The sequence below is a fragment of the Thalia democratica genome, chromosome 4, assembly GCF_965202585.1.
Source record: "Thalia democratica chromosome 4, ktThaDemo2.hap1.1, whole genome shotgun sequence".
Classification (NCBI taxonomy): domain Eukaryota; kingdom Metazoa; phylum Chordata; class Thaliacea; order Salpida; family Salpidae; genus Thalia; species Thalia democratica.
Window position 1 is genome coordinate 15322128 of NC_139168.1, and position 9089 is coordinate 15331216.

At 26.2% G+C, this 9089-nt stretch overlaps 1 pseudogene; it reads right to left on the bottom strand.

Annotated features, from left to right (window-relative positions):
* Positions 1-1087: 1087 nt before the first annotated feature.
* On the bottom strand, positions 1088-2164 carry LOC145832910 (peroxiredoxin-2 pseudogene; annotated as a pseudogene).
* Positions 2165-9089: the final 6925 nt, after the last annotated feature.

The window sequence follows — 9089 nt, forward strand, 5'->3', positions numbered from 1 at the left end:
CTTTTAATAATAGCAGCTATTCACAAAGGCTTTTATACTTTTTTACGACATTATCAAAAACTTATAAATTTTTATTGTTATCATTCATATTGGTATATATTTAGGCATATACATTTCTCGCTAAATTATGTTTGTACATGTGGCAGCAGTACTTATAAGCCAATAAAAATTCAAACATCCTCTTGAAAAATTAACTGGTTTATGAGTAACAATAACTTATTTTGTAAATAAGGTATAGAAGTCTTTGAAGTAATTACTAATAGTTTTTTCAGTTAAAACATTAAGTTTTGCTAAATAATTTTTAAATATAGATAGGGACCTCTAGGTTTTACTCTTACTTTGATGTAGATAATTTACCGTAATACTAAATTCTTTTCTAATTTAGTTGCAGTATCATATATAATACTAGTTTTGCAATATTATGTCAAGCCCAAGTTGTACTATTCTAACTTAAAATAGGCTTGCCAAAGGCTTTTTGTAATTTTCTTACAGCTTTTCAAAATTAAGTTTTTTGATCCATTTTTAGTTTTTAGTTAAAATTGTTTTTAATGTAATAAATGTTATAATAGCATGGATAATATACTGTAAAGCTATTTATGTTTTAAAATTAAAAAAAAGATTCATGATAGAACAAAAAATGTTTTTATGCTAGATATTTGGTGTCTTATCGAAATTTCGTTATTTAATATGTAAAAATAGCTAAAAATTCCAGGTTTTTTAGTGGTTATGATTGAAATTCTGATTTACTTATTTTTCTTAAATTCAGGATCTTTTTTTTCTTAAACTAACAAATTACAGATTTATCGAGCAACCCTGTTAATATGATAAAATTAACCGAATTGCATTTAGGTTAAAAAGACTCACAATTAATCTGATATTTTTTATAATAATACTGTAATAATTAATTGTACTTCTGTCTTTTAAAATTAATACTAAGACTTACTTGTTAAAACTTGGATATTTTTTAAAAACTCAATAAATTAAAATATACTTGCAGTGAAATGTTGACTTTAAGAAAATATATGAAAATTTCATTTCATTTTATATGTAAACAATTTAACAAGACAACTTTATTGTAAAAAAACACCTGAAAGTAAAACAAACCGTGTGTAATGAAAAATTATTTATTCAAAGTGATTACCTCTAGTGTAATGTCAGTCATGATAAATCACAAAATGAAACTAATTTAAAGTTAAAAACTAAGTTAAGTTTGAAAAAAAATCAAATACTGGTAAGTAACACCCAAGCTTAAGTGAATATATCAAAAAAAATGAATATTGAAATAAATTAACTTTTGTATTGAATAAGAGTACTGCAATTTTAATCAGGTAAATTTTTAAAAGGTGTTTAATTAATGAAGATTAGGTTTTAAATACTAAAACAACTATTAACTAAAGTGAAAAAAAAAGTCCAGTTTAACCAGTTCCAATTTTGGTGAATGTATCGACAGGAAAAGACAGTGGAAAAACAAGGGAAGAATCTGGGCTTTTGACAAGTTAAAGCTAAAAGACGCCCAGTTTGAAAATACTCCCCTTCTCAGTAGGTCAATTAATTCGCCTTGCTAAAGTAGGTCTGGCTTCCCTTGGGGTCCGGCTTCATGGTGTCATCACCAGGGTTCCATCCGGCAGGGCAAACCTCTCCGTGCTCATCTGTGAACTGGAACGCTTTGACCAACCTCAATGTCTCATCAACGCTCCTTCCCACCGGCATGTCGTTGATGGTGATCTGCCTCAACACCCCCTTGTTGTCAATAATAAACAGTCCTCTGAAGGAGACGCCTTCATCTTCTTTCAAGACCCCATACTTCCTCGAGATCTCCATGGTCTTGTCGGCAATGATGGGAATCTGCATGTTGCCAAGACCTCCCTTCTTCCTCGGCACGTTGGTCCAGGCCAAGTGGCTGAAGTGGGAGTCGGTGGAGCACGCCAGAACCTTGCAGCCCATCTCCTCAAACTCGTGCGCCCTGTCGTTGAAGGCAATGATCTCTGTGGGGCAGACGAAGGTGAAGTCCAGTGGGTAGAAGAACAGGATGACGTAGTGGCCCTTGTAGCTGGACAGGGTGAGGTCCTCGAAGTCCCCGTTGACCACGGCCTTGGCGGTGAAGTCTGGGGCCTGATGCTGGATCTTTGCCTCGCCTGAAGTTGCCATTTTCAAACTATTTTAAATATCTGCACATAAATATATATATTGATAAGAATTTTATGATTATAATTTGATAGGTAAAAGTTATCTGGACAAGAATTTGATGAATAGTGTTTGAAAGCACATATTATGTTGTTTTCTGACACATACATTTCAAAGGTAAACACTAGTTCTGACTAAGTTTAAATGATTAAATAAGCTAAATAAAATTAAATTAATTATAGGACGAAAAATATGTTTGTTTTCTGTTGCAAAACTTAAACTCAAAAATATAGATTCATGTTTTATATAGTGATGTACAATCGCTTAGTTATGTGTTCTTAAATATAATATAGTAGATAAAGTAAAAACTAATTTTATAAATTATTGTATACTAAAGCGTATAACAAATGTTGGCTTTTTCAAGTGTTTAGTTAAAATAAACACAAATTAAAAAAATGTTTTATATATTTTAATTACTGTAAGATTTTTATAAATACTGTTGTAAAGATAACCCTACTAATTTCACTATAATACAATAAATTTTACAAATTGTTTAATTAATACATTTAAAATTTCAATTAAAACAATAATGCAACATTTGGTTTATAATATTTATTCTATCAAATCAATTACTGATGTCCACTTCCTAGTGAAAGTAAAACAAATGAGCAGTCGTTCAAACTTATCTTTATGTCAACTCCTTGTTAAGCTATAGGCTGTCTCAACTAGTTATACAAAATAATTTTATTTGAACGTTCTTATGAAAACTACCATTTAATTTTTAAAAATTCTTAAATTATTAGTATTTATGGCTGATTAACATGGGGAGTTGAATAGGTTACTCTTGGTAAAAAAAAATTAATTAAATTTTTTAGTTTCTTTGTTTTAACCAGTTTTCATTAAGCTTTCTTTTGTTTAATAAAAAATGTTTACATATAAAATAGTATGAGAATTTGAAAAAAATATCTTAAAGGACATTTTTTGAGAGTTTGGGCAAAAAAGTTATTATTTCTAAAATTCAAGGCATAATTGTTTTAAAACTGATAACAGAAATTTTCTTAAAACTGTAAGTATCTAACCAAAAAATGACTTAGTTATCGTGGTAAATTCTTTATCCTAAATCAAATATTTAAATTTATTAATTGTTTGTTTGTCCTCATAACCTTAAATATTTTGTGTATGCAGTTTTCTGTTATACTTATTTTATCTGGTAACTTAATTTTTAAATTTAATTGTAAAATCTTGAAAAAATTAACTGACTGATATGTTTAACATACTACCTTGGTAAAAATTAGTCACAAAAAATTCATTATTTGTATGTTGTTTTATAATTTAGTTTTGTGCTACCTGATTCACTTTTATTTTACCATAACAACCAAAGTATAGGAAAAAATAACTTTTAGCAAGAATAAAATTGTTAGTATTACAACTTAACAAGTTTTTGAAAAATTAGGCCTTTATTTAAGCTTTTACAAAAATACATTGTGTACTACTTGAAGCTTCAGTGAAATTTAAGAGCACAGTATTTCCTAATTGTCAAAACTATTCATTTCTAGTTACTGCTAAATATGTTCAGCTTAAGAAGTTGATTAGGAATGTTTTAACATCAATTTAATATTATTATGTAACAGGATAACAAACTGCTTTTGATAACTGTTTAAATTTAATGGAAAGTTTTGAGTTTAAGTTCTTGTTTATCCAATTGTAAATCACCTTTTTCACAATTTATTCTTATTATTGACTTTCAATAAAGCTATAAGTTGCTTTTTACAGATTTTATAAATTCAAAGTAGTTTTTGAGATCTAGCAGGTCTAAGTCAGAGACTACTATAAGCTCTTCACGGGAGGCGCAAACTAAAACAGCAAATAACTAGAAATCACTAAATATCTATCTTCTACAATTTTTAAGATAACTGTCTCAAAATTTCAGGATATGCTCCTTGCAATATTTAAAAATTCTGTTGGAAGAAAAAAAATTATAAAATATATTTTTATGCGAACTAACAAAAAAAAAATTCTTTTTTTTAACTAACAGAATTTGTTAAATATTGCAAGAAACAATTACTGAAAGTTAAAGGTAGTTATCTCAAAAAAATTAGGACAAGATAGATTTCTATTGAAATAGTCTTTTCTTGCCGTTTTAGTTTGCACCCGCCATAAGTAACCCATTGTTGCCTCCAACTTTAACTTGCTATATCTCAAAAACTATTTTGAATTTTTTAAATCAGTAAAGCATCTTGTAGCGAAGTTACAACTCTATAAAATAAAATCAAACTGTGAAAAGGTGATTACCCCCCTAAAAAATGGCTTCTAAATGAAAACTTGAAGTATAAGCTATATATCAGTTTTCATATGACATTAAAATTTTATTTTTAGAATATTTATTTTAGTAAAAAAATTCACATACAAACATATAAACCACTATTTTTTCATTGCAAATTTTCCTATAAACTTTAAAACTCACTCAAAATCTAACTTGTTTATTATTTTCTGATCTTAAGTCTCAAAATTTCAGGAACTTTTAGAAAAGTATGTTAAAATAAATGTTAAAAAACAAATTTCCAGTAAAATGATTAAAAAAAAACACCATTTAAAAAAATTTAAAAATTAATTGCCTAAAAGTTGTAAAGGATAATTTTTCAGTTAAATAGTCCTTTTACCCTGAGATTTCAAAAAAAATTGAAACTAGCTTAAGCAGTCTGTGTATATGAATCTGCTGCTAAAAATAAAGGTTGAGAAAATATCTAAGAGCATAAATGATTTAAATTAGAAAAAATATATATAAAAATAAACATAATGATGATGCTATAACTTTACTAATTTTGTTTTTTAGTCAAAACTGGTCATGTTATCACTTATAAATTTTTATCTTTTTCAGTGAAAAAACATTAAAAATCACTCTCCCCTCTTCAATTGATAAACATTATTAATAGCTCAAATAAATTTGAAAACTTTACATAATATATTAAAGCAGTCTTAGCTGCTAGGCAAAACTGTTTACCTAATAAAAGAAATCAACAAAATTTTAATTTATTATGGTATATCATAGTTTGTTTTATCCACACATTCAAAAAGACTTCTTATTGAATGCTAGCTAGAATGCAGTTTTTATTATCATCTATAATTTTGGCAAATCTACTACATGAAGGGTTACAACTGGTTTTTGAGAAAATTCTTCCAGGTTTTAAAAAAACAAGTTTTTTTGGTCTCTTTTAGGAAAAAGTTAACTTAAAGTTAAAAAAAAACTGTCTAAAGTAGTACAACAACACTATAATGATACTTTATAGCTACTTCTTTAGGTTTGTTTTTTAATGAAAAGAAAAATATCTTGATAGATTTTTTTTTTTGTCTAAATAATTTTTTTTTTTTTTAATTTAAAAATATTTGAAAACTAAAAAATTTATAGTGATTTTTGTTCAAAACTCTATACATTTTCAAAGTTATTCAAATTCTAGGTTTTACCAGAATTCCAGGTTTTTTGGCAACCTTGATAACACCTACTCAGGAAATAAGATAGTTTAGATTTTTTAAGTACACATTTTATAAATATTAAAAATATTATTTTATAACCAGTATATAAAATTAATGTTTTGTTAATCAACAATCATAAATTCAAAAGGGAGTGATACAAAAGAGAGCTTAGTGTAAACAAATATTGCAAAACACACTACAAACTATTTGAAAAAACTTAATTTAAAACATTATCATACATTTTTTTAATCTATAACAGAAATTAAATTAAATATTTTATCACTTTTAAAGAAATTTTTGGACATTAGACCGAAACTTTTAACCAATAAATCCTGAAATAGTCTGGACCAATTCTTTTACTAGGTCTTCCAGTTATAGATTTTTTTTAACTTGTAAGGTGTGAAAAAATTTACACAAAATAAGAATTTAAGTACATTTAGTGTGTCAATATTAAGTCCAGTCGAAGTACTCAGTATCAACTTGAAACTTTTAAATTTAAATACATTATTTTATTTTAGAAGACCATTATTTGTTTAAATTGGTTTATTGTACAGGGTTGCCAATGGTTTTTAAGAATTTTTTTCTAGGTTTTGGAGACTATAGTAGGTTTCTTATGGGAGGCGCAAACTAAAAGGAGAAAGATAGACTATTTAACTAAAAGTTTATCTCCTACATTTTTAGAGATAATTACCTCAAATTTTCAGAAAGTGTTCCTTGCAAAATTTGGGAAATTCTATCAGAACAAAATTTAAAAAAATTAAAAATTAAAATTATTTGAACAAAAAATGAAGTTTTTCTTCATTATTTCTTTTATAAAAATTTTAATTTTTTCAAAATTTGATCAGACAAAATTTTAGAAATATAGCAAGGAACAGTTCCTGAAAATTTGAGGTCATTATCTCTAAAAATGTAGGAGGAGATAAATTTTTAATTAAATAGTCTATCTTTCCTCTTTTAGTTTGCGCTTCCCATAAGGAACGTATTGTAGTCTCAGACTTTGACAAGCTATATCTAAAAAATTATTTTTAATTTTAACATATGTAAAAAGCAACTTGTAGCTTTGTTCAAACTCAAGAAAATAAAATCAAATTGTAAAAAAAAATGATTAACCTCTTAATTTTAACAAGTTAATTTTTTTTTATAGAACTTTATCTTGAGCTATCAGGAATTTTTAACAGCTTGAAAAAATTCAAAGAAACTTTTTGAGATAAAAGCAATCAAAGTTGGTGACCTCAATAGATTCCTATAGGAAGGCGCAAAACAAAAACGCAAAAAAAAGACTTCTTCATTTTTTAACAAATCTTCTTTAAACTTTCATAGAAAGTCTATAATTAAATTTTAAAAAGATTGAATGCAGGATTTATTTTAATTTCCAAAAATAAAATGTTTATTAAAAAACAATAATAACCTACTTTTCTGTTTTTTTTTTTAATCTTAAGTTTTTATTTTTTAATATTTTTTAAAATTGCAACATTCAAAATCTTTTAAACTATAGATGGAAGTTTCCTGAAAGTTTGAGGTCTTTAGCTCAAAAAATGAAGAAGATATATTTAAAGTGATTTTAAAATTTCCAAGAAAATTGACCCCAAAAATTTACAGTATATATGTTTATATTAGAAATCTTTTACAAAAATTACAATATCTCAAAAGTTAAATAAGATTTATTAAGGCCATAGGGGGGTCCAAAACTTTTTTTAGGAAAATTAACTTCGACTTTTTTATGAAAGCTTTAAGTATAAACTACAAGCCGGTTTTTATAGAGTTCAAAAATATCATTTAACTTTTGAGATATTGTATTTTTTGTAAAAATTTTCCAACACAAACATACGGACAGCAAATTTTTCATAGTCAATTTTCTCATAAATTTTAAAAACCACTAAAAATCTATCTCCTTCATTTTTCAAGCAATCTTCTTCAGATTTTTGGCAAATATTCTTTATATTAAAAGAAATATACATTTGTTTTGAATTTTATTAATTTAAAAAAATAAAAATTTTTACTTAAAATTTTTTGAAGTCTTAAGTAACATTTTTTTGTTATTTTATAAAGGTTTTACTTTTAAAGTTTGAAGAAGATTGCTTGAATAAGGTAGGAAGATATAGATTTTAAATAAAATAATCTTTTTCAGCTGTTTTAGTTTTCCCTTTTCATAGGGATTACCTATTATGAGGCCCAACTTTGACTGGTCATATTTCAATAAATAATTTGCATATTTTTAAAATGATAAAAAGCATCTTGACGCTTGGGAAAAACTCTATAAAAGAAGATCAACTTGTAAAAAATAAGGCTTTCCCCATGGCCTTAATTCTATAAAAAACTGGCTTGTAGTTTGTACTTAAAGTTTTCAAATATTATAAGAGCCAATGTTATTTTTAGTAAAAAAAAAATAAATGTTGGACTCTCTATGCCCTTAAATAAATAACTAATTAAACTAAGTTATATTAAATGGAAGAGCTATTCTAGTTTAACTGAAATTTCAAACAAGAAAACTTAATATACCTTAATTAATGAACAAAATAAAAACTGGCCTTAATTTGCCAAAATTTAAATTTAGCCTGAAATTTTGCAGTAACTTTACACTGGTCTGACAGGCCACAAAGTGTGTGGAAACTCTTTGAAGCAAAAAATCCAGCTAAGGTGATCAAAAACAAACAAGAGTAACATCAAACTATCCTTTTTTTTCTTTTCAGAATTAGTTATCTCCCTCTTGAGCATGCACTTTGAACACAGTCCATATGTGCATTACTTAATGAAAATAACAACTGTTAATCAAGCATGAACATTTATAAATACCATAACAATAACAACCAGGGAACTTTCAAAGGTTTCAAGGTTCTAAAAACCATTCTCAGATTTTAGATAAACAATCTATCTAGTTTTTTATTATATTTATGTGTGGGCTATGGGTTTCAATTTTGTAGTGTTAAATTGAAGTTTATAAAGGGCCATCAGTCCACTTTTAAAAGTGGTCACAAGTTGTACTAAAAGTTTAACAAGCCTAAGTTTTTGAAAATAATTTTGAAATTTTTCAAAAGTTAAGTGTTAAATTCAATAATTATATTAAATAACCATTAGGAGTTGCTTGAATTAGTTTAAAACTTTAATCAAACTTGTCACAATAGGTTTAAGAGTACAAGATTATTCTTTTGCTTTTTTTTCTATTCCTGCAAAAATTAAAAACCATGGGTAATAACTACTGTATATAATAAATGAAATGCAGATTTAATTTTTTTATCATATCTTCATCTATATCATCTGTTATTTAGCATTTATAACCCAAAGAAAGTACAAGAGCCTACAATAGTTTTATGCATCTAACATAGCTTTTTGAGCAACATAAAAGTTGCAGCCAACTTTTGAAATTTGGTCAGATTCCTAAATGTTTCAATTCAAATACAAATTAAGTAGGGCGAATTCTCTTAAGTTTTTTGTTCTAGAAACATCTATTTCATAAATGATGTTTGTAAAGTATTTGTTGAATATTATTTTTATTA